At 40.7% G+C, this 24200-nt stretch overlaps 1 pseudogene; it reads right to left on the bottom strand.

Moving 5' to 3' along the window:
• Positions 1–21606: 21606 nt before the first annotated feature.
• LOC130030792 (10 kDa heat shock protein, mitochondrial-like) lies at positions 21607–22099 on the bottom strand (annotated as a pseudogene).
• Between the last annotated feature and the right edge of the window lie 2101 nt (positions 22100–24200).

Raw genomic sequence — 24200 nt, forward strand, 5'->3', positions numbered from 1 at the left:
CATTTTGTAGACACACTAAGAAGTGAAAATAAATTCATGGCATCCAGAACATGTTGGCAACACAGAACACTATAGAGAGTAAGCAGTTAACCTCATGGTGACATGTCTGACTGCCAGCTGTAGCTCAATGAGGTTTCCCAGCAATACATATCATACAGTATCATACAGCATATGTCTAACCCAGAACAAAAGTCACAATTCAAAATTTAACGTTACCCAAAAATGTAGCGGGAGCTTTAGGGCCCACTGTAAGTTGTTTATTTATCTTTGTTAAAAAAGAATTTAAAAACAAAGACAGGGTAGAATAGTCAGGGGTGGGGAAGCTTTTCTCACTAAGGGCTATTTGGATATTTATAAGATCTTTCAGACACATTAGCTGCAGGAAGCCCAGCCACTGGCAGCTGGCACAAAGCATACGTGTCTGTCCCATCATGTGCTAAAGTCTGAACACATGATTTTCTGGACCAAACATTCTCCTTCCCTATCTACACTGTAAATAATACTGGAGAGATTTATTAAAGTATGTATATACATCCAAGGCATAGATGAAGGCCCTCTCAAGGAAGAATCATACACTAAATCTTGGAGTAAGGATTTTAAAGGAGCGAGGTACTTAAGGGAAATGATATGTATTAAGGATATGTATAACCATGGTACGTAGGTAGCTATAATTGTGCTATGTGTAAGGACTATGCTTGCCTGTAAATTACATTTGTCGCTGTCACTATCACTGTCCTCCCGTTGTTCATCGATTTGCTTGAGCAGGCCCAGTAACATCTCCATTGTGACCATTGTTACTGTGTTTGGCATATTGAATATGTCACGGGGAGCTTGCCAGGCTTTGCCGTCCGAGCGAGATACTCTTGGTAGCTTGCCGGGCTCTCCGAGAGGGGCGGTGAATTGAACTCGGGTTGGCCTTGTTGGCCGCTTGCAAGGCAAATGCCATACCTGCTGTGCTATTGCTCCAGCCCCACATTTGTCACTACCATCTAATTAAGTCACTGGGGTGTGTGTAGGTTAATTTTGATCTTCATGAAAATAAAAGTGAAATAGGGTGAGGGTTCTATTTACTGCACATGTTCCAATAGCTGGTTGAAGCTGAGTTTTCAAAGTCCTCTTTATTAAGAAATTGATAGTCTCATAGTCTCAAGATCTCTTTATTTTTCTCTTGACATGAAAGATATTTTTGTTTCTTTATAGTAGTTTTTCAAACTGCCTCTCCCATGATAGTATGATTCTTTCCACAGTTTTCACGAAATTATAAAGCTAAAAAAAAAACAAAACAAATCAAACCATGCTAAAATTCAGATCGGTTTTATACTTCAAATTCTAGTAAGAGTAAGTAGACAAGAAAAAGGCATAATACAATCTGGGTTATAAAAGAATTAGTAAACTATGTTTAAAGAAGACATGTTATATATGGAAAAAGCAAGTTCAGCAAAATTAATGACAAAAATAAATTGGACTTCTGCATGCTATCAAGGAATAGTCCAAAATAAAATTAAGAAAATATATCTTCATTAGCACCCAAAAAAGAATAAAAGGACTCAGCAGTGAATCCCAGAAGACAGCAGCTCGCTGTAGATTTCTTCAGACCCCGTGCCAAGCTGATTTCACCAGGGCACCTCAGATAGAGTGGTTGTCCTCTCTCTGCGCACTCCAGATGAAACCCCAGTGGCCACAAACTTCCAGAAGAAAAACCCAGGTACACGGGACCAGGGACTGATGACTCCAGGCCACATGGTGACAGCAGGGACACAGTCCTGGTGCTTAGGGGTCCTGATTGTCACGCCAACAAACTGCCTCTGAGTAGTATCTAAGCATGTCGCCCCTCTTGATCCAGAGACTCACAAATAAATCTAAAAATGAATTAGCTCCCTACAGATATGTCTCCGGACCCCAATCATTTACAATTTTAGAATTCCAGGAGCACGCAACCGCTATTGTGGCCATGCAACCGCTCATGTCGATTGCCTCGAGCAGGCCCCAGTAACATCTCTTTCATCCTAACCCTGAGATTATATTCAAGGCTCTTTAGGAGAATGAGACCCATCATTGTTACTGGTATTTGGCATATTTGGTACACCACGGGGAGTTTGCCAGACTCTGCCCTGTGGGCAGGCTACATTCGATAGCCTGCAAGTTTGTCCAAAGTAAGAATGAGATAATAAGATGTCATAAAAGATGCTCTGATAAGATGTCAAGCGGCCGCGAATGCCTTCAGGTGTGCGGAGAGTGGTCTCAGCATGGTTGTGGCTGGTCCTGGAGGTCTTCAGCTGCCGTAGCCCTGGTCGGGGCGGGGAGGAAAGCTCAACCCGCTCCCCTCCAACGGGCCCCGGCGAGGAACAGCCAGGCGTGGGGGCAGACTGCACTGTTCTCGCCCGGGAGCTGGATTTTATAGTCTCTGAGTCTTGGCCGCTGATGGGATTACACGGCGCCAGGGGGCTAGGTGGTGGGTGTGACCCCCGCCTACTGGAATTTGGAGGATCTGGGTGGAGGATGCTCGACTCCAATCCGAGTAGGCTGGGAGATCTCGGCCCCGGAACCCGCGTGGATTTGTCCCTCTGCCAGTACCTTCAGGTGTGCGGAGAGTGGTCTCAGCATGGTGGTGACTGGTCCTGGAGGACTTCGGCTGCCGGAGCCCTGGTCGGGGCGGGGAGGAAAGCTCAACCCGCTCCCCTCCAACGGGCCCCGGCGAGGAACCGCTCATGATATTCATAATAAGCAATGGAAAATAAATTATCTAGCTGTGGCAGGCTTGAATGATGGTGGGAAAATTAGAAATAATGGTGGTGGGAAGGTGTAATGGTGGTGGGATAGATGTTGAAATATTGAATGTAATCAGTTAATGTGAGCAATCTTATGAAAATAAAATTAAAAAATTAAAAAATAATCTACTTAAAAATTAAATACAAAGTGTGTACTCTAAAAATTACAAAATATTGCTGAAGAGAAGTAAATGAATACTGAAATAAATAGAAAGTTATATCAATGCATAGAAAGACAAGCTATTACAAAGGCAACAATTGTGTTATTATAATGGTCAAATGGACTATAAAGCCAAGGAAATTCCTATCCAAATCATCACTTGATTTATTTTTCAGTTTGACTCTTTCTCTTTCTCTCTCTCACTCTCTTTCTTTAATTGAAGCAACAGTGATTTTCAAGAGTGCAAATGATTATGTTCTAGAGGCTCCTGTTTTTATACCATACCCACCATCAAAGAGTCAATATCCTTCTACTACTACCCATAGAATCCTTTCCATCCACTGCCATCCCCCTCCCCTACTCCCCAACTTGGTAACTTAGGTTTTCTCATCAGAATCTACAGATATGCATTCAATGGATGTTCGCTGTCCCTTCCTTTGTATGCCACCTAATAGTGAGATCACCCTTCTTTTGTCTCTCACCTTCTGCCTGATTTTGCTTAAAAAGACATACTCTAGTTCCATTTATGGTATATCAGAATGCAAGATTTCATATTTTCTACCAATTGTGTATAAATACCACAATTTTTAAAACCACGAATCTGTATTTGAGCACTTGAGTTGTTTCCAGATACTAGCTGTAGTAAGTTATGCTGCAACAAGCAAAACTCTGTGGGTAGCTCTCTGAAACACCATTCTGTTCTTCTTGAGATCACCAAGGAGTTATCAAGGAATCAAGGAGCACAGGTGCTCCAGCACATTCTTGAATTGCATAGTAATTTTATTTAATTCTTATAAAAATGACCAAGTTGATACTGGAATTAATTAAAAATTTTAAAGGGCCCAGAATTCCCCAAAGAAAATCAATCATGAAAAGGAAAACCACAGAAACCCCACACTTTTTATTTTAAAACTTCCTATAGAGTAATAGTAATTAATGAGGATAGTACTAGGTAGTAAGAATAGACATATAAATCCATGGAATATAATTGAGAGTCCACAAGTAAATCTTTAGATTTATGGTCAATTGATCTTTGATCAGTGTGTGCAGACAATTTAGCTGGGGGTCTTTTAAGTAAATGGTATAGATAAAGATACCCACTAAAAGAGCAAAAGTCAGCATCAGGGAAGAAAAGAAAATTAATTTGGCGCATTTAAAAGAAGTATACCAAATTCCTTGCTGTAAATGAGCAATCACTTGGGAGTGAAGTGACATATGAAAGAAACATGGAAATAAACATTTTTCTCCTATTGCACAGAGTGAGCATATCATCTGCTATGGAAAAGAAGAAAACCCAAATGTTAAGATAAAATACAGTTATCTTGTGAGAAGTCTAGAAAATAAATTCTAGGCACTGGAACTAGACACATATTGAAATGCTCTTCATATTAGCTTTCTAGGTTTGATACTAGTAAAGAGACTGTGTGTGTTTGTTTGTTTTTATTTTTCCCTAATCTTATTGGAATCTAGAGTGATGCCAATCAGTCTATATGCATTTAGAAACTTGGGGAAAAATTGTATAGAATGAACTGTAATGACAAATAACCAAAATCACAGAATTAAAATGATAGCAGATACATCTAAATAACTTAGTGATCATGTCTGCTGGGAGCGTGTACTCCCAAGAAGACTCAAAGATCTTTGCTTACAAGACATGCATTTGCTTATATATAAAAGTTTAACATGGTAAGTAGATGTTACTTGTAGAATTAAAATGTTATGAAAGTGCTATCACACTGCATGTTTATAAAATCAACTGTCAAGTTGACTTTTCTCAACCAGAGGAATTTCTCATTGTAATATTTGGCATCTTGTTATCAGACTGAGAAATCTCTGAGCTAATCATAAATTCAGGCAAGGTTAAACCTGTCTTCCTTTGTGCTTTAGTGACACTAAAATGAGATCCAAAGGTATCCCCACAGTCATAAGTCAAATAAACTAAATGAAAAGTGCTACATTTTAAAAATAATTCTAAAATTGTCAAATATTCAGGTAAGAGTCTAATTTCTTTTCAGAATCTGAGGCCAACCCACTAGATTTATGCAAATATACATAGATAAATGACTGATTAGTTTGATTGTTATATGGAAAACCAAGTCAGATGATCTAAAGTGAAAAAGAAAAGATGTTTCAAAAGTATTCTCTAGATAGCAACCAAGCATGAATGAGTCCTGGATATTACAGAATCAGTTATCTATAATTTATAAGAGATTTTAACTGCCTGGAAAAATACACATGCTTCAGCATTGAAGTGGCTTAAAATTTTCTTCTTGTGCTCCTATAATTTGTTCTTTTTCTTGCACCCTGACTTGAGAGAAGACATAGCTAAGTAGATAATCTACCAGAAATCAAATCTGATCTGTTTTGCTCCCTCAAACAATGTCAAGACAAGGCATGTGAGAAGGTTTGGCCTAAGGTTTAAACTATTCAAGTTAATTGACTATTGAAGATGAGTATTTGATTCAAATCTTACTCAAAAAGAATCGAGAATTGCCAGTCAATATTGAATGAATTCTTTGCCAAACTCACAAACACGTATTGAAAGAATTATTTGCATCACGATCCCTGCTTTAATCTTCCTGTTTCTGGGAACACAAACAATTTCCACACCTTGGAATAGCTGCTAAGGTAACAGGATATTACAGAAATCTAACGCTTTGAACTCATCTGGAAGCTTCAGACTTGTTTACAAAAGAGGAGCATAATTGCTTAGTGAAAGGATGATAATTTATTCCTTTCACATTAACAAGTGGCAGGGTGGACTGATTGATGGTCATTCAACCTTGCAAAGAGTTCCCTAGGTTCATTCACTGTAAAAGAAAAGCATGTATCATAGCAGTCTTTTTGATTTACCAAATGTTTTCCAGGGTTTGTTTGGTGGCAAAAATACACATTGCAAGGGTTTGGGGGAACAAATGCACCAGACATTGGCCTCCAGAGACTCAATTTTCCATTGCAGGAAATACACTATTCACAAAGGTGAAAAGAGTTCAGGTTTATTCCCCAAGTCCTGCTGCTAACGAGTGCTGAGAATGAATATCTCAGATGGTAATTGCAGGAAAGCTCTAAAACCAACTCTGAGGCAAAGTTCTCACCTCCTGGGGGAGCACAGGGAGTCTCCTGGGAGATTCAAGGAATACAGGAGCCTGGAGAAGCTAAGTGAGCTTCTGGGGCCTTCATCTGTGTGCGGCTGTATTCACTTAAGTCGGGAGGGGGACATCCTGGGTCATGAAAAGCACCTTCAGAGTATGAGTCCCTCAGCCTCACAGTGAAGAAAACTGACTCTGCCATGTGTGAGTTATTCTATTCTCTAGGTTGCATTTATCTATTTGGAGATGTGCCCAAGCAGTTCTTATCAATGTCAGGGGCCCATCTGTGATTACTGGCCACAAGATCTGTGATTCAGTGGAAGGGCAAGAGTATGAGGTACTGCCTAGGGCTGTGGTCCTAGGGCTTACCTGGTTGTATAGGATGCTCAGAGGCCTGCAGGTCTGCTCCTGGTGATGTTAGAGCTACCATGCAGTGCCAGCAATAGATCTTGGGCTGGGCCTGTGCTAGACATGCATCCCAACTACGTCACAATCTCCTGGTCCTTCCAGCTTGTTTTTAAAGCTCAGGCCTGAGGGATGGCTTCCTGATTGAATGCACCTGCTGCCTTGCAAGTGTAAGGTCATAAGCTCCATCCTGGGCCTCCAAACAGCTTGCTCTGGCACATCTCCAGGTGTGTGTTAGCACTATAATTAAAGGTGACCCCCTAGCTGCCACCCCTCAGTGAGCCTCATGAGAAAAGATGGGTTTGCGCTTCAGTCAGAATAACCCCTGTTGAACCTGTGGGTGAATCCCAAAGCAACACTCAATGAACACTATATCCAGAATATCTGCGACCACCACAGCTCAATGAGTATGCTGCCTGGCAAGCATGTGTACAAATTTGGAAACTAATAGTGCCTTTAATTTTGCTGTTGTTTGCCTTTACAGTACCAGGGATGGAAACCAGAGCATCTTAGGTGGAAAGCATGAACTCTACTACTGAGCCACAACTCCACCACTGAAAATGGGTAATGGATACATGGGCTTTGCTATATTCTTCTTTCTACTTTTCTGTATATTTGTAAAGCTTCACAATAGAAGATTTACAGAAGAACAAAAAGTGCATACTCCCTGGCTGAGTATGTAAGTACCACAACTAAATCTAAAACCTCTGACAAGTACCACAACCATGTGTGTTTGTGTTTGTGTGTGTGTATGGTCATAAGAATACATCAACAAAGGGAAGGAAAATATCGAAATAAGTAAACTAATTAACAAAAAAGAAAATCATAGCTTCTTTTAAAATCAGTTAAGGTTAAATATAAGCGAATTTAACAGGAGGGAAGAAGTGGTAAAAAGTGCATGGGACTTTCCTGTACTTTGAAACTTTCTTTACATCAGTCATTATTTAAAAACAGGAAATAAAAGTTTGATGAGATGGTACAGCTTGGGAAGGTATTTTCTTTGAATGTAGCTGACCTGGGTTCAAACCCTGTTACCAGAGCACTGCAAAAAAGCGAACACTGACCTGGGAGTAAGCAACTCCTGAGCACCACTGGGTGTGCTTCCCTTCCCCCCAAAATAAGAAAATACAAAAAATGTAAAGTTTTTAAAATATTGGTTTAAATGTAAAATAGTGAAAGTTTGGGTGTAAAATTGTGATAAACAAATTCATTTTCATTTAAAAACATAATTCTTGGATCCAAGGAGATAACACCGAGGTTAAGGTGTACTGCGTGCATTGCATGTAGCTGGTCCAGATTTATTGAACCCCAGCAGCATGGTTCTCTGAACACTGCTGGGAGTACTGTCAGGTAAAACCCAAAAACATAACACAGAAAGATAAAAACCCAAGATTTTTATATTTGAAAATGTAAAATGTATCAAATATAAAAATCCAATATGCCTATTTTTCAAAAAGAGCTGTGTTTTGCCTTAAAATTTTAGGCAAATGTCTTATAGTGCTTCCTCATCAGTTCCATGTTAGGACATATCTATAAAGGTTGAATTTAGAATATTGAGTGAAAATAATATTTTTTTCTCGTGATTCTTAGAGTTTAATAAGAAAAACAGGCCACTAGAGAATATCTCAAAAGAGAGGCCAGAGACATATTGCAGTAGTTTAGGCATCTGCCTTTCAAGTGTCTGGTCCCAGTTAAATACTAACCTCTTATTCTCTAAGCACTGCCCGGAGTGACCCTGAATACAGATTCACGAGTAGCCCCTGAGCACCACCAGATGTTGCCAAATAAAAATAATAAAAAAGCTTTAAATTTTAAAAAAAGACACTAGAAAGACAGTACATAGTGTAAGGCAACTTCACTTGCATGAGGCTGACCCAGATTCAATCTCCATCACCACATATGCTTCCTGAGCACTGTTGGGATGATCCCTGAGCACAGGGTCAGAAGTAAGTCCAGAACATTGCCAGATGTGACTGAAAAAAACACAAATAACTAAATAATACATCTCAAAAGAAATGCATTATTATGATATTTACAGAACTAGGAGAAGCAGGTTAGGGTAAGATAAGAAGTGTGACCTCTGAAATTTTCCTAAGGGCTAAATGAGATACCATATGGGAAATACTTTAGATCCATTAAGTCTTTTCAGTTAATGCTCATTAATAATTAGTGGGGGGAAAGTGCAAACATGGAAATCAGTTTCCTTTTAAATCAGAACTTCACGAAATACCCAAAACTGTTGGGGGAAATTTCCAGAAAAGGCCAGCAGATAAACCAAGCAACAAGCCTTGAGAAGTGGGAAAGCACTGGCATATCAGGCTTTGGACCCAACTCCGATACTGGGTCCAGAACAAAGACAAAAGTTCAAGCACATCCAGCGTGTAACATATACTTTACAAAAGTAAAATCTGGCACAAAATTCTAAAAAATTGGGCTTGGATTCTCAAGCATCTGGCTTTCCTCGTAGATTACTTCAGGGCAGCCAAAAGACATCTTTTTATGGAGGGTCTGAAAGAATTGCATTGAGGAGGATCCAATCCTTTTGAGGAACTGCCAAATTCAATTTTCAGAGTGGCACATCTGCTGATTCCAGTCTCTATGCCCAAAGGAAAAAAATTGACCTACTTTCCTATCACAGAAATCTTTTGGGATCTTTACTGTGAGTGAAGCCATTCGTACCTCAAACATGGAAATGATGCCCAATACCTAAGCTGAGAAGGGTGAACTGTCATGTATATTCATGAAACGTCAACGGAGGAAGACATCACATCCATGAGCCCCATAGTCCTAAGACAAGAATCAACAAAAGGTTTCAAAAACAATCAACAAGTTTTCAAAAACCTTGGCGTTAACTATGATGTTTCTGAGATACAATCAGCTCACCCTGTAAGCAGCTTCATGTTGTGTATGTCTGAGGTGGGGAGGGGTCGTGGGGTGTGGGTCAGGGCTGAAGATCACTAACATTATGCCATGAAGGATGATAAGCAGATCAGAGTGAAATAGCAGATAGATAGGAGGATATTGAGTTTGGTTCTATTAAGCTTGAAGCTCTGGATACCATCAAGGGTAGGCTTCCAATAGTTGGCAATGCATTCCTGGAACCTCCAAAAGACACTTTCCTGAGGACTATCCAAAGATAAAGGGCTGTTGAAGTGATGGAGTCAGCCACATTCACTCGGGGAGAACCAGGAGTCAGCGGCTGTGAGGAAGACTCCAATTCAACTGTCCTGCAGCTGCCTCTCTTGGTCCTTGAAGGAAGAACCCCTGCATTCTTACTCCCTGCATCTTCAGACCCCACCCATGTGCCTGTCTCCTATTCTCATTCCACTTTATAGAATTTAAAAAACAGAAGAATGGCTTTGATTATCATCTTTCACTCTAAAATCATGACCCCCAAATATGAAAAATATATTGATCGTTTGTGTGTATATGTATATGCTCATGCACATAAGAGAATGGGTGTTTGAACACTCACATGCAAATACCCATATATTTGTATATACCTATGTGTTAGTTATTCAGGAAACATCACTGTAACTGTTTTTCTTTAGAGATATTGTACAGCTACAGTTTTTTTTAAACTTCTTTGAATGTTTATTTGAAATCTTTCCATTGCTGTAGAACTATCACTATGAGGGCACAGGTATGTATGTATATACTCTTGTAGCACCACAGATTCACTGGCAATCATTAACAAGGGCACATAGGCACATGATAGGGTATCAGTGACAATTCAGTGAGTTCATTATTTGCTGGATGAGATATTTGCAATGAATAGGGAACGGAATGTAAACATCAGTTTCAATAAAAGCCATCCCTGAACGCATTATTTCTGTATCAAATAACCTTAAGAAAAGTGAATTTGTTTCCCTATCTATTTTTGTAATAAACTTTCAAAGTGAGTTTTGTTTTTAAACCTGAAGAATTAAATGAGCCATGAATAAATTAAAATATATTTTTGGATCATGAATATATACTATCAGACTTTTAAAAAATCCACAAATTTCTCCCAACCCTTTCCTTTCCAATTTTATGTATAAACCAATCCTTGAGGAAACTATTAAGCTCAACCAACATAACCAGCAAATACTGAAAACCAATTATATTTATATATGTATACATACATAATGTATATATATATATATATATATATATATATACCAGCATACCCACACTGCATGAGATTGGTGAGATATTGCTGGCAGAGCTATTATGTCTAAAAAACACAGATATATTTTGAACAGTAGCATCTGTAGTATTTCACATTTATTAAATTATTTCTGTATTTCAAACTGTTATAAGCTCTTTTCAAGGCAGATATACATAAACTTTCTGATGACTCTATAATGTTAATGTATTATTATGATTTTATATTGGGGAATTGAGGCACAGAGACACAAATTTGCTAGCCCAAGATTACAAATCTCTTCAGGAGCTGACCTCTGGGAGCTCATGCTACTCACCACCACAATTTAGTTTCTTCCAACTCTATAGACAAATGTGACATAGCAAAGTGGAAAGTGTGTGTGCAGAAATTTAGTGCAGTTTTGGACTTATCTTTTTCCTACTTTTTCTTTGGACACAGTAGCAGGAAATTTAAATTTCTCATCTTCTTTTAGAAACCACCCCATCCGTCCTATTTCCAAAAGCCCTGGGAGTCACACAACCACTTCCCACAGATGCCACCCTTTATTGACTCACTCACTGGCCCTGCCCCCAGATTCACAACTAAATCTATGAGAAGATGTAAGCCAAGCTGCTACAATCAATAGATATACTGGTCTCCTAGCTGAAAACTCTGGGGCGCCCTCAAAAGGGCCCAACTCCCCATTCTACGTAAGCCCCAGCAGCCACAACCACAATCCACAGCTGCCGCTATGTCAGCAGCACACATATTCCTCTTGAAAGACCACACATTTCTCTTGAAACCTCTAAAAGCAAATCGTGTCAGAAAATTAGAATGAAGCATAAAACATGATCCAGCATCATTTTCCTATTGTTCCTGATTATCTTAATAATTATCACGCAAGTTGATCCCTTAAAGCGTATGGGTTTAATTCTGCCACTTGGGATGACACCGTGGGACTTGGTTGATCCCTCTGATGTTCAACTTCCATGCTGTGAGGAAGAAGCTCAAGCCACACTGACCACTTGGGGTATCAAATACAGTCACACTGCAAGCATAGAGAAGTTCAACTTACATGTGCCAAGAAAGTGAGAAGTTGGGACGCTAAACTCAGAGGAAATCCAATTCAGGGTGTACATGCCTCTAACCACATTGAAATCCTGATAAAGTACAAACCCTCCCAAGTGAAGAAACCCACACTGACAATCAGCGGGCATTAGTAACCTCCTGGGATTAGATTAGATCACCTTTGCCTCTTAAGGACGGTCTTGAACTGATCAGAAAAAAATTCATGGAAATGAGAAGAAAAAAAATCACACAAATAACGTTTTCCTCCTATACTGAATGTTCTCTTTGCTTTTCACTCTGTCTTGGTGAGCATTCTCTGACAATCCCAAATCAAGAGATCGTATATTTCAGTCGCGGTGGTTGCCCAGGCAATTGTTGAGTGTCACACTGTACTGGTTGTGGCGCTTTTATGCATCCTGGTTGTGCTCACCCGTGTTTGCTGTGGTACTCACACACAAACTGGCTGGGGAGGGGTGTGAGTGTGCGCATTATTTTTAGTTGTGAGTGTGCGCGCGCACACACACACACACACACACACACACACACACACACCACAACCTGCTAGTCTCTGGAGCTCTTGTACTCTCCTGCAGAGATGGTGGCTCAGACAGCAGAATTGTATGGCCCTCACTCGACACAATCAGACAGCACCAGTCATGGAACTTGTGACCTTGCTCTTGCAAAGGCAGGGGATTTTCACCACTGAGCTATCTCCTGGGGTTCCTCACCATATACAATACAAAGGCCAAGAGTCATCTTTTCAGATTCCCAGCTTACCACTCTCAACAAGGCTCTCAACTTACAGAATTTACACCAGGGGACTTTTAAGTGGTAGGTCAGGTCTCAAACATTTATATGTCAATTTAATAAAGAACAAACCTTCATTCTAGGTAGAGAGGGTAAAAGAGCCCTCACTCCTTTACAGCTAGCAATGCCCTTGAAAATACGAGCTTATTAACCTCAGAAGAGGCGAGGGAAAGAAAAAAGGGCTCCTAGGACAAAATTCAGCCAAGAGAGACTCGGAGGGTTGATTTTATTAGTAATATAACCTCTTCTTCCAGGAATTTTATGGGGAGCTGTCAGGCTGCCTAGACCTTCGCAGCAGAAGCCGCCCAACTGTTAGGTATTGGAAAGCCTTGCTTTAAAAGCATATTCTCTGCAGGTCTTGCTGTATTTTTATGAAGACAGGCAGGAATTACTTATTCCTCCCAATGTATGCTTTCTCATTTTTCTTCCGGCTGAAATGAGGAATGGATTGCTCTGGGATTTGTAGGTTTCCTAAACATTCGAGAAGGTGGCAGTTAGAAAGACAGTAATGACTTAGGTCTCCTCTGAGGGTGGCCCCTTCATTACCAGGACAGCCTGAGCCCCAGCTCCATCAGTCACACCCTGCCACTCTGTCCATGGCCCCACCTTCCAGCTCTGTCCCTCACAGCAGGAGGGACTCTGGTTTCTGGAAGACCTGCAAGCTGAAGAGTCTCTTTTTGTGACAGTTTGTCAGGCACTTCCAATTCTCCAAAGAAACATGGACTGGAGTGAAACCTCTGGAGTTCCCTTACTGACTCCCTGAAAACACAATAATACATGTAGACACATGTGCACATATTGACATGCAAGAGATCTTGCTCTTAACATTGTGCTCAATCTGAGAAATGAATAAGGAAATGGGGACAGCCAGCCCATCCTATAAATTTGGTAAGGGCTAAGGAGCAAGGGCTGTATGTACTAGAACTGTATTGATTATTGTATGTACTAAATAATATTTTAAAACAAAAGAAGGGCTTGAGAATCACAATCCATTTCTTTTTCCTCAATTAAGAAAATCTTAATTAAGGCTTCATTATCTACAATGGTATAAATAATCATGTTCTAGGCCTCTATTGCACTACCACCAGAATAACAATATCCCTCTACCACTTTCCCTAAATTAATTCTTACCCTTATAATCCACTCTGACTACCATAGTTCTGTTGGTAGTATCTAAAATTTTGTTCTTATTGGTTGTTTTCAATTCCCTAGACTTGTTCTACATAGGAGTGAGATCATCTGGTATTTGTGCTCTAAACTCCTTTTGCTTAGCAGGATACCTGCTAGTTCAATCCAAGTCATGGTGAAGTGCCAAGATTTTATCTTGTCTTATAACTGAGTAGTATTCCATTGTGTGTATGTATACTGATTTCTTTATCCACTCATCTGTTGTTGAGCACTTAGGTTGTTTCACCACTAGCTGTAGTAAATAGTGCTACAATGAAAGTCAGTATAGATATGTGCTTTGGAATTAGTATTTTTATGTTCTTGGTATAGACACCAAAAGAGCAAAGTCACCAAAAGTCATGAAAACTATTTTCAAAGCTTTGTAGTCATTAGGGTTTCTTTTTATATTTTCCTGTCATTTTCCCTAAAATATAAATAACACTGATCTTCTACTATATGCAGTATGTAAAAGACAAGATTAAAGACACAGTATTTATATTTTTGTTATTATTTTATATTTTGGGGCCACACCAAGATGTGCCCAGGTGCCACTTTCATTCTTGTGAGTTGCTCCCAAATGGTTCTGGGGATCGAATGGAGGTCACGTCCATGCAAAGCAGGTACTTCAGTCCACTAGGTTGTGTGTCTGGCATACTGGAACTCTCCTTTTGCATGGGGAACCAACGGGGTCTTGGCCGCACGTGTCCAGAACTTAATCCTGATTCTGTACTCAGAAATCATTCCTGGTGGTGCTCAGTGGATCATAAACAGTGTTGGGGATCAAACTAGGGTCAGCTGCATGCGAGGTGAGTGCCGTGCCCCATATTGTTTCTCTACCAGCCACATTTCTTTATTATTTTAATTTTGTGTTTGTTTTGATTTTGGTGGTGGTGCTCAGGGCTTACTCCTGGCTCTGTGCTAGTGGGCTCAGCAAACCATATGTCAGGGTGAGAATCCATCTTGGGTTGGCTACATGCAAGGTAAGGGCCCTACCTGCTGTACAATCACTCCAGCCCCAAAACTCCTTTTTTTATGTAAAAAACTTATAAAGGCTAGATGTAGGAAAGCCATGATAGCAGCGGGCCAGTGGTTGAAAGGAGACATGAGGGACATTGGGGACTGCTTCTGTGCTTTCTATCTGGGTTCTGATTATGTGCAAGTGCTAAATTTGTGAAAATTCATCACTTTTCTGCACAAAATAACAAAAATTGGCCTTGTTATTTTTGCTATAAGGAGTCTGTCTATATGACAGATTTTATATGCCAGCTCCATTGTCACTACTCCATGATGCTATTCTTTCATCCTTTAAAACACAGACATCATAACACAATGACTTGTCTGATCTTTATGCATGTCCCTCAGTTTAATCATGAACATCCTTAGGGCAGAGAATAAATCTTAATCCTCTTTCTGGTCTGGAAGTCTAGTATAGTACTTGGTATGCAGTAGGCAATGTTTGATAAAGAAATGAATGAGTGGATGACTTCACAGTACCTTAGAGTCTAGGTCTACTGCTGGAAGTGTGGGGTTACAGGTACGGGGATTAGAAGTCAGTTTGCAACATAGATTACTCTGACATACCACTTTCCCTGGAATCTTTTCACTATGACCCCTGGAGCACCAATTCACTGAAATATCTTCTCTACCTTTAGTCAGCAATAGGAAATAAGTGTTCATATAAATATCAAATTCAATGGACTTTTTGAAACTCATTGTGAGGAGGATCTCACTGAGGCATCTGTGCATTTCCTAAAACACCATTTGCTAACTTCTTGGAGAAGGCTGTTATTTCCCTGACAGTTCTTTCTCAAACCCTGACTGTTCTTTCTCAAGGTCTCACATTCTCCGTTATCAAGCACTCAACCCTAAGACCATAGTATTTTCTAACTCTTCTTACTCCCCATACCCATCTCAAACTTGCTGATGTCTCTCAACTCTGGTATACTAAGACCCAAAGTCCTAGTGGAGATATCTTCCTGGGAGCCCCACAGACATAAAATATCTGACACTGAACTCTTTTTTGGGGGGTTGGGGGGGGAGCACACCCATCAGTGTTCAGGGATTACTCCTGGCTTTGTGCTCAGGAATTTCTTCTGGTGGTCCTTCCTTAGCAGGCCATATGTGCTAGGGATCAATCTAGGGTTAGTTGGGTGCACTGTTGTCAGTGCAGGTTCTCCATGAAGGTTATGTGAAGTGGGGAGGAGAGGGGTATCAGTTTTGAGAAAAACAATCAACTGTTCTCTCTCTACCCACCTCTGTCATCTGGGAAAGTATCTGAGAGATTTAAGACCAATGAAAATCTGCTAAGAGCCCTTGCACTGCGCTGACACACCAGTCCCATCTCACATTCTACCAGCCCCATCTCACATCCACGTGTTCTATATGGCATGGAGAACAATCCCTGCTACCCAATTTCTCAGGGACCTGTGGACTCAGGCTAGACTGAGGAATTGCTCTTTGTAGGAAAGGAAAATTCGTCATAATCTTACTGAGAGCTTTTGTGCTCATTGCCTTTCCTTCACAAAAAAGAATTTCTAAAGGAGACAAACAATAATGTATAACAAGTTTATTAGGGAAATAAAGTGAGGTAAAGAAAGGTAAGTTAAGATTTGTGCCCAAGAGAGAACATGGGCTTGTTCAGAGTGGAGAGAGCCAAGACACATCTCAACATTAAAGTATGAAAGCCCGCATCTCAAGTGAGGAGATGCTCCCGGTGTATGCACAGGCATCACGGGCACAGGTGACACGGGTACTGGCACATGGGCACCAGCTGCATGCACATCTTTTGTCTTTGGCTGCAGCCATTCTACTGTTGAGGGCACACACTGAGTTTTTTATTTCACCTACCAAATCCTTTATTCATGACACTTCTATGTGTAGCTTTTCAATTTCTGCTCTCATTTCTTCCTGTATTTTCTCGATTGTCCAATCCATTATTTCTTTCATGTCCTCCTTTAATTTATTGGATATCTGCCCCACCATTTCTTTTCTTTTTTTATCCTTTTTGGGTCGCACCCAGAGATGCACAGGGGTTACTCCTGGCTCTGCACTCAGGAATTACTCCTGGCAGTGCTCAGGGGACCATATGGAATGCTGGGAATCAAACCTGGGTCAGCCGCATGCAAGGCAAACACCCTACCCGCTGTGCTATTACTCCAGCCCCTGTCCCACCATTTCTTTGAGTTCATTGAAGATCTTCAAAAGTTCATCTCTGAATTCTTTTTTGGAGAGCTCACATTTGTGCGTGATGCCTATTGAAGCTTCTGGACTCTTTTCATTGTCCTCTCCTCGTGGCGGAGATTTACGCTGTTTCTTCATTTTGTTGTAGTGGTATGGAGACTGGGACATGACACCAGATTGCAGGGTATGAGTAAAATTACTGCGGCCACGTAAGCGGCTGCAGCCCCCAAATAGGTCAGGCCCACTTCTGCAGAGGCCATGCCCCCTTCGGGTACCTGGTGTGTGGGGTGTACAGAGTTGGGATAGGGAGAAATCCGCCCGGTGTTGGGGACGAACAGGAAGGTACTCAGGGAGGGTGGGTGGTCCAGGGTCCGAGAGGAAACCTAGGGTATGCGTGCAGGGGAGTTGGCATCCGGGGTTTGATTTGTGTCAGTATTTTTCTTACCTAATAGTTCTCTGTGGTATCAGCAGGCCTAAAGTTTAATTTATATATTTTTAACCTAAAGAGAGTCTCAGATTCAATAGGTAAGAGCCCATTCCCACAAGTCTTCTCACACTTCACTTCAGTTGGAATCTTAACTCTGAGTTATCATTTACTGGATATCAATATGAAATATTCCCATAATTAGAGCGAGTGGCTCATAGTTCTCGGGAGAATGTTGGCCCGCTTATTAAGGGTTATAATAAAGAATACAGATGAATAGTCAAATGGAGTGATCAGTGTCACTGTCACTGTCTTCCCATTGTTCATCGATTTGCTTGAGCAGGTCCAGTAACATTGTGAGACTTGTTACTGTGTTTGGCATAGCAAATACATCATGGGTAGCTTGCCAGGCTTTGTTGTGTGGGCAAGATACTCTTGGTAGCTTGCCGGGCTCTCCAAGAGGGGCGGAGGAATTGAACTCAGGTCGACCATATCAGCCACTTGCAAGGAAAATACCCTACCTGCTGTGCTATCACTCCAGCCCAAATGGAGTGATACAAATGGGAAAAGTCAGAAGGGTCCAAAGAACATGAGCTTGGGAGATTGGAATTGGAATGTGTTCACCCTCCTGGAAATTCCCTGAAATTACACTTCTGATATTTCTCTGAATACTTCCTTTTTAAAGGTGTGATCAATTATTAATTCTACTTTCAGCCTCTCTCCTCTTTCTGGAGTGGGGGAGGCAAAAGTGAAATGATTAAGCTTCTAATTATGGCTTTGTCTATAGGGTGAAGGGCCCTTGACCAGGAGTCAAGCAGAAGACCACCCAGACTTGCCTCTACAGAACAAATGATTTTGGTGTTCTTAAAAAAGCTAGAAAACCATTTATACAATTATTATGAGGTTAAAAAATTACTCAGAGGATGGAAAAACTACTGAGAGTCTAGAATGGACATTTGGACGATTCCTAGAGTTTTCAGTTTCTTATGTAATCGAGGAACTCAGAAGAACCAGATCCGATCAGTTTTGGGAACATACACTATGAAGAGAACCTGATTAATGTTACCGCAAAGTAGCACCTCACACCAACTAGCTATATGAACAAGTGACAATGAAGCAAGTGGCATGAGCAATTCTGTTCTTCTACAATGCCTGTGTAACCCCAGAACTGCTCAGATGTGATAGCCCAAATCCATGAATACCATGGTCCATAGTTAACACACTTCATATAGTCCCTACCCCAAGCCCATCAGGGACTACTCTCCCTTAGGAGAACCAATACCCTAACATCAAGGTTGTACTTAAATTATTTTGGTTTCTTCTCCCACTCAAAATAGTAAAATCTGTTTCCACTCATGTCTTGAGATTGCTCTGAATCTGGACTCCAGGGGGGTGCAGGAATAAGCTCTGCTGTGGGGATCAAGTAGACTAGAGTGTAGCCCAATGGCTGCTTTTCGGACTGGCAGGGTAGTTGCCTTTGTCAATAGAGACGCAGTCACCCATTCCTGCAACCTCCCATAGACAGGCTCTATGGTAACATTATCATTTATGAATTTATAAGAGTGTCTGGAATTCTATGCCAGGAATAGAAGATCAACTATTTCTTATCATCACTAGTCATAGTTGATTATTTTGGATTTTGCTTTGAAGGCATTCTGACCAGGAAGATGAGCAAATAGATTTTGATCCATACAGAAATAGTATTCTTAGCTTCTGAAGCATCGGGGATTAGGGGCACAGGGCTGGATACTCTGACAGTCCAATGGTTTTTTTGCCTCCAAAGAGCTATTTCTATTGCTTTAGGTGATAAGATCCCATTTTCCTTACCTTTTTCCCCAACCTCAGCCTATCTGGAATAGATAAAGAAAGGTGGCCCTTCCATGACTCAACATCTAGGGCTTAGCATAAAACTTGGCCTAGTCAAGAAGAGCAGGTTCTTGTGAGACAAATTGGAGCTGAAACCAATCTAGTTTATAAAAGCTGAATTCTAGAGATTCAGGTGGGACTTTATGATGAAGTTAAACCTTTCAGTTGAAGTTGCCTGGAGGTTCTATCTGACTGCTCTGAGAACAGTTTCCTCTGGAGATGAAGCCAATCCTGGGGCTAGTTGGACTTGGCAGACAGATGTCAGGAACTGTAATCTCCTGACATCATTTGAGTCCCGGCAGTTGTCACCTACTTTGTAATGTGTGATTATGCCATCCTCTCCTACTTGGCCTCGTTTGTCTAAAGCTCTCTAAGCACAAACCCCCAAAGCCCACAGGTACTCCATTCTTCCTCTAGAATCTCAGAGGCACTTTGTGCCTGGAGCTCTCTACTTAAATCAGGAAGTTAGGTATTTTAGCTTCTCTATCAAATGCCATCAGAACAGCAATGAGCAAAATACACACACTGTCTTCATTTCACAGTCTGATTAAGGGAAGAAAGCAAGTAGAGCACATGAAAAAAGAAAATAAAGCACAAAAAAGGAAAAGTCACTTGTTCAAAGACACAGAGCTATTCAATGCTAGGATTTGTGTCCAAACCCAGAAAATCTGATTCCATAGCCTGGAAAATATAACTATACCTGTATGATCTCTGGACTGTAAAAGAAATCCAGTGGCTCTACTCTTTGAAAGCTGACTAACTACAAATCCTCTGTCCAATGACACAGACATTCTGGGGTGGGCAAACATGGGAATGGACACAGTGGGAATCTCTTTCACCTCTTGAGACTGTAGAGTGGTTCCTGGAAACAACTGATTATTGTGCTGATATGTACATTTTGATCAAAACTGATTGAAGAACATTTAGCTCCTGCTTTGTTTTTGCCAGGTTCAGTTGACAGTCAAGTGGGAATGATTGAATTTGTGACTTATACCATACACCCACCCACCTAACTCCACCCTGGCTTTGTCAGTTAAGGAAATAGAAGACACAACAGTCATGAACTCTGGCTTTCACCAGGACAACAGTTAGTTAAAATTCCATCACTTCACCATTTTGAATAAACTCACTTCACCCTTGCCTAGCCCTTTCTTCCTTCCAGTATATTATCTTTAGACTCAAGGCAGAGAACATTCTAGACCCCAGCAGGTGGCTCAAGGAAAACCACTTTCAAAACCCCAGACAGAGAAAGGCCTTGGGCCAGTCTTCCTCTTCTGATTCCATTTCCCCAGCCAAGAGGAAAGCAGCACACATTAAATTTTGCCTGTCTCAAAGCTGGCCCATTTCACTGTTGTCTTGACCTCAATTAAAAATATGAAAGCAATTTCCTTTCAAGAAAGTCACTAAAGTGTCTGCCAGCTTACAGTAGGCTAACACAGCCAAATTCTTTCCTTTCCACAGGGAAACTTTCCCCACTGTGTCAGCATCAGGTTGTTCGCGTTTATAGCTTTGCTGCTCAAACAGCTTGCTGGTCTCTGAAAGTGGCAGGCAGATTGCTTGCAATGCGTTTCTTAGGAAATCCTCGAGAAGGAAATCCTGGACAAGTTGTCTAGTTACCAGCCCTGAGATATCCAAAATAATACCCTTTGGAAATGCAAAAACTATGGCACCACCTAGATAAGGGTGGATCCCCTCTGCAAAAAAGTTTTAAGACACTTTATAGTATCCCTAGTGATGTGCATTTAATTTTGAGAAACATGATTTAGACCATTGGTTTCAACCTTCAGGGAGTCAGAAGTCCTAAGGGGATTTATTAAAACCTAGGGCACACTGTATTTGGGAATTCATCATAAGTGTTCTAGGACTTTCTCAGAGGATTTGTAATTCGAGCACAGTCTTAGGAAGAACCCAGAGATAAAGGAAGACACAGATGAGTTCCTGTAGGGTATGGACACTTATCCCACTTAATATACTCTACCTGGGTGTTCATTCCTGCCACCTAAAACTTCAGAACTTGGGCAAGGATGAGATTGAAGTTTCTGAGCTTCAGAAAATGAGGGGAGTGGTCTCTACCTCTCCAAAATAATGTCTTTGTTGAAGAAATAATTCAAGGACTAGAGAGTAATGATAAGAGCGGAAAGATTTGTTCAAGTGAAAATACTCACCAGGGCTCTCAAGGGAGAGTCTCAGTCTGAATTTTGGGATAAGTCTTTAAGGAACAAGCTAACTGAGTGGTGGAATATGTGTAAGGGGCTGCATATGAATAGTATGATTGAGGTGGTGCTAAATTGCTCACGAGTATATGGACTAAATGCATACTCATATGTTGCATGTTTCATTAGCATATAAATATACATCTAGTTGGCATGAAAAATAATATGCATTCTGGGTTTAATGAGGGGAAAGGTAAAATAAATCAACCAACTGACTGAAACTAGTTTTCCAAAGTCTACCAGGAAATTAGACTTTCCAAAGACTACCGTGAAGCTTTTGGGTTGGGTTCTCAAGCCGCTTTTATTTCTTTTTTTCATTTATACATATTTTTATTTAGAAGCATTTAGATCAGTAGAGTGAAAGTAAATGTTAGAGACTGTTGTAATTTTTTTGGATATCACTAGTTTATTATACAAGCAACATGGAAATTATTTACATGATGAAAGATTTCAGAACTTCAGTGGAATGGGCAGCTTCATGGAATTCCATTTCAATAGTAATATTTCAATCTACATACTTTTCACGAATGTCACCGTTTCTAAACAAGAAGTAATCCTTGTCATTTAGAACCACTTTGGTGCCTCCACATTCTGGTAGAAGTACTATATCTTCAATTTTCACACTAACTGGTTGAATCTCTCCACCCTTCCTTTGGTCGAGCCTGATCCAACAGCAACCACAATGGCTTGCAACACCTTTCCTTGAGATTTCTCAGGAAGCATAATGCCTCCTTTGGTTACAGTTTCAGCTTCACTCCACTCACCTAATATGTGGTCAAAGAGCTGTAAAATTTTTCTAAATGCTTGTCCTGCCATGACACTGACTGCCACAGTCCCGAACTCTACTCACTCCGTGGAATGGAGAGCCCCGTGGCCAGGCCCATCACCACATGAATGTGGGAAAAGGTTGCGGCAGAATGCAGGCCAAGGCCCCTTTGTTTCGTTACATATGTGAGATGTATGTATGTTTTGTTTTGTTTTCCTTTTGTTTCCTTCAGTAGTTTTCCACATGAATTCTTCTACAACAGTGATTAATTCTAAATGGATTAAGGGATGGATGCTTCTTGGTCTTCTGGAGATTGCCTTGATTTGTGGGCACCAAAAAGTTGAAAACCATGGAAATAAAACCCCTAGATCCTAACATCCCTCTCAGTAGCAAACATGTCTGTTTGTGCTTGTCCATATTTCCCTCTGCACCAGGTCTGGCATCTCTTCCTACTGTTAGCCAAGTTCCATCTACCATTATGCCTTATCACTACAATCACTACATCTCTCTGCCCATACATGTAGGATATCTTGTCTACTCAGCTAATTGTTTCAGAGATTCACTTGTTTTGCTTGTAAGTCCCAAAATCAGAACCGGGAGACTTCTGCCAGATATTTCTTCTGATGACCCAAGACTCATATTAGAGCACATAAATGACCCAGAGGAGCTGACATAGAGTGATAGAGAACTCAATAGCATCTTCCCAGGAACTTATCTGCTGTTTTCTGAATATGTGGTAGAATGGTCTATCTCTTCACTGTTAAAAAACAAACACAGTTACCCAGGAGCAAATCACCTTACTTCTCAAGCATCTAAAACTTCCATAGCCTATAGTACTGTGTTGTTCATTGATTTGCTCGAGCAGGCACCAGTAATGTCTCCATTGTGAGACTTGTTGTTACTGTTTTTGGCATATTGAATACACCACGGGAAGCTTGCCAGACGCTGCCTTGTAGGCATGATACTCTTGGTAGCTTGCCGGGCTCTCCAAGAGGGATGGAAGAATCCAACCCTGATCGGCTGCGTGCAAGGCAACCCCTACCCGCTGTGCTATTGCTTCAGCTCCCCGTAGCCTATAAATCTTTCTAATAAATGAGTTCTATGAGGCAGTATTTTGAAACATTAGTTTTCTCAGTCTCCATTACTCACTGTGAACAATGAACTTCTCTCTTTACCTGTACCTGCACCAGAAGTATTTTGGTTCTCACGAAGAGGTAATGTACTGAGTTCAGTATATTATCACTGGTCTTTGACACTAAGTTCCAGACCACTACATGAAACTTCAGAAGAAACATAATAATAAAAACAGCAGTGTTCCTAAATGTTTTATCTGCTTCTTTCCACAAAGAAGCCTCCTTAACTTTCCCACAAGTTAGCTCAACTCCAAATGCATCCACGTTACTGCTTCTCTCTCACACACACTCGTCTTTCAGGACATGAACACAAGATGGTGGGTGTCTTGCTTCCTCTCAAACCTCCACATTTCTGAAAGAAGTCTTTATCCTCTGAGACCTCTGGACCACAGTCTTCTTTATTTTGGGTGAAAGCACCAAGAACACTTTACTCAGTCTAACCTTGTCTGTCCATCCATTCTTCACTGGAATAATAATCTTAATTTTTTTATCCAAATAAATTTTATACGCATTATTAGCAGTAGGAAAAAAATTAATAAATGAAGCAGCATGCCTCACAAGTAGAAAGGTCCCTCAGAATTGCATGAAATAGAATGTTTTGTTTTGTTTTGTTGGATTTGGGTCTATACCCAACTTTGCTCAGTGCTTACTTCTAGCTCCGTGCTCATAGATCAATTCTGGTGGAACTGAATTGGAATGGGCAAACCATATGCATGGTTCAAATCGGGGTTACAGCCACAAGTGGACCACATGCAAAATAACCCCTTGTATTTTGGAAAAAGAGAAACAGAGATGGAAGGAAGGAAGGAAGGAAGGAAGGAAGGAAGGAAGGAAGGAAAGAAAGAAGGAAGAATTAAATTTCAATAAAGCTTGTCACTTGATCACTTGATCACCTGACTTCCCGTTAATCATTGATTTGCTCGAGCGGGCACCAGTAACGTCTCCATTTGCCCTTGTCGCGTGCTACTGTAGCCCAATGGCATCTGTTCACTCTAGGAACACAAAGAGCCTCAAACTGATCGTTCATG

The sequence above is a fragment of the Sorex fumeus genome, unplaced genomic scaffold (genome assembly GCF_029834395.1).
Source record: "Sorex fumeus unplaced genomic scaffold, SorFum_2.1 ptg000044l, whole genome shotgun sequence".
NCBI classification, from domain to species: domain Eukaryota; kingdom Metazoa; phylum Chordata; class Mammalia; order Eulipotyphla; family Soricidae; genus Sorex; species Sorex fumeus.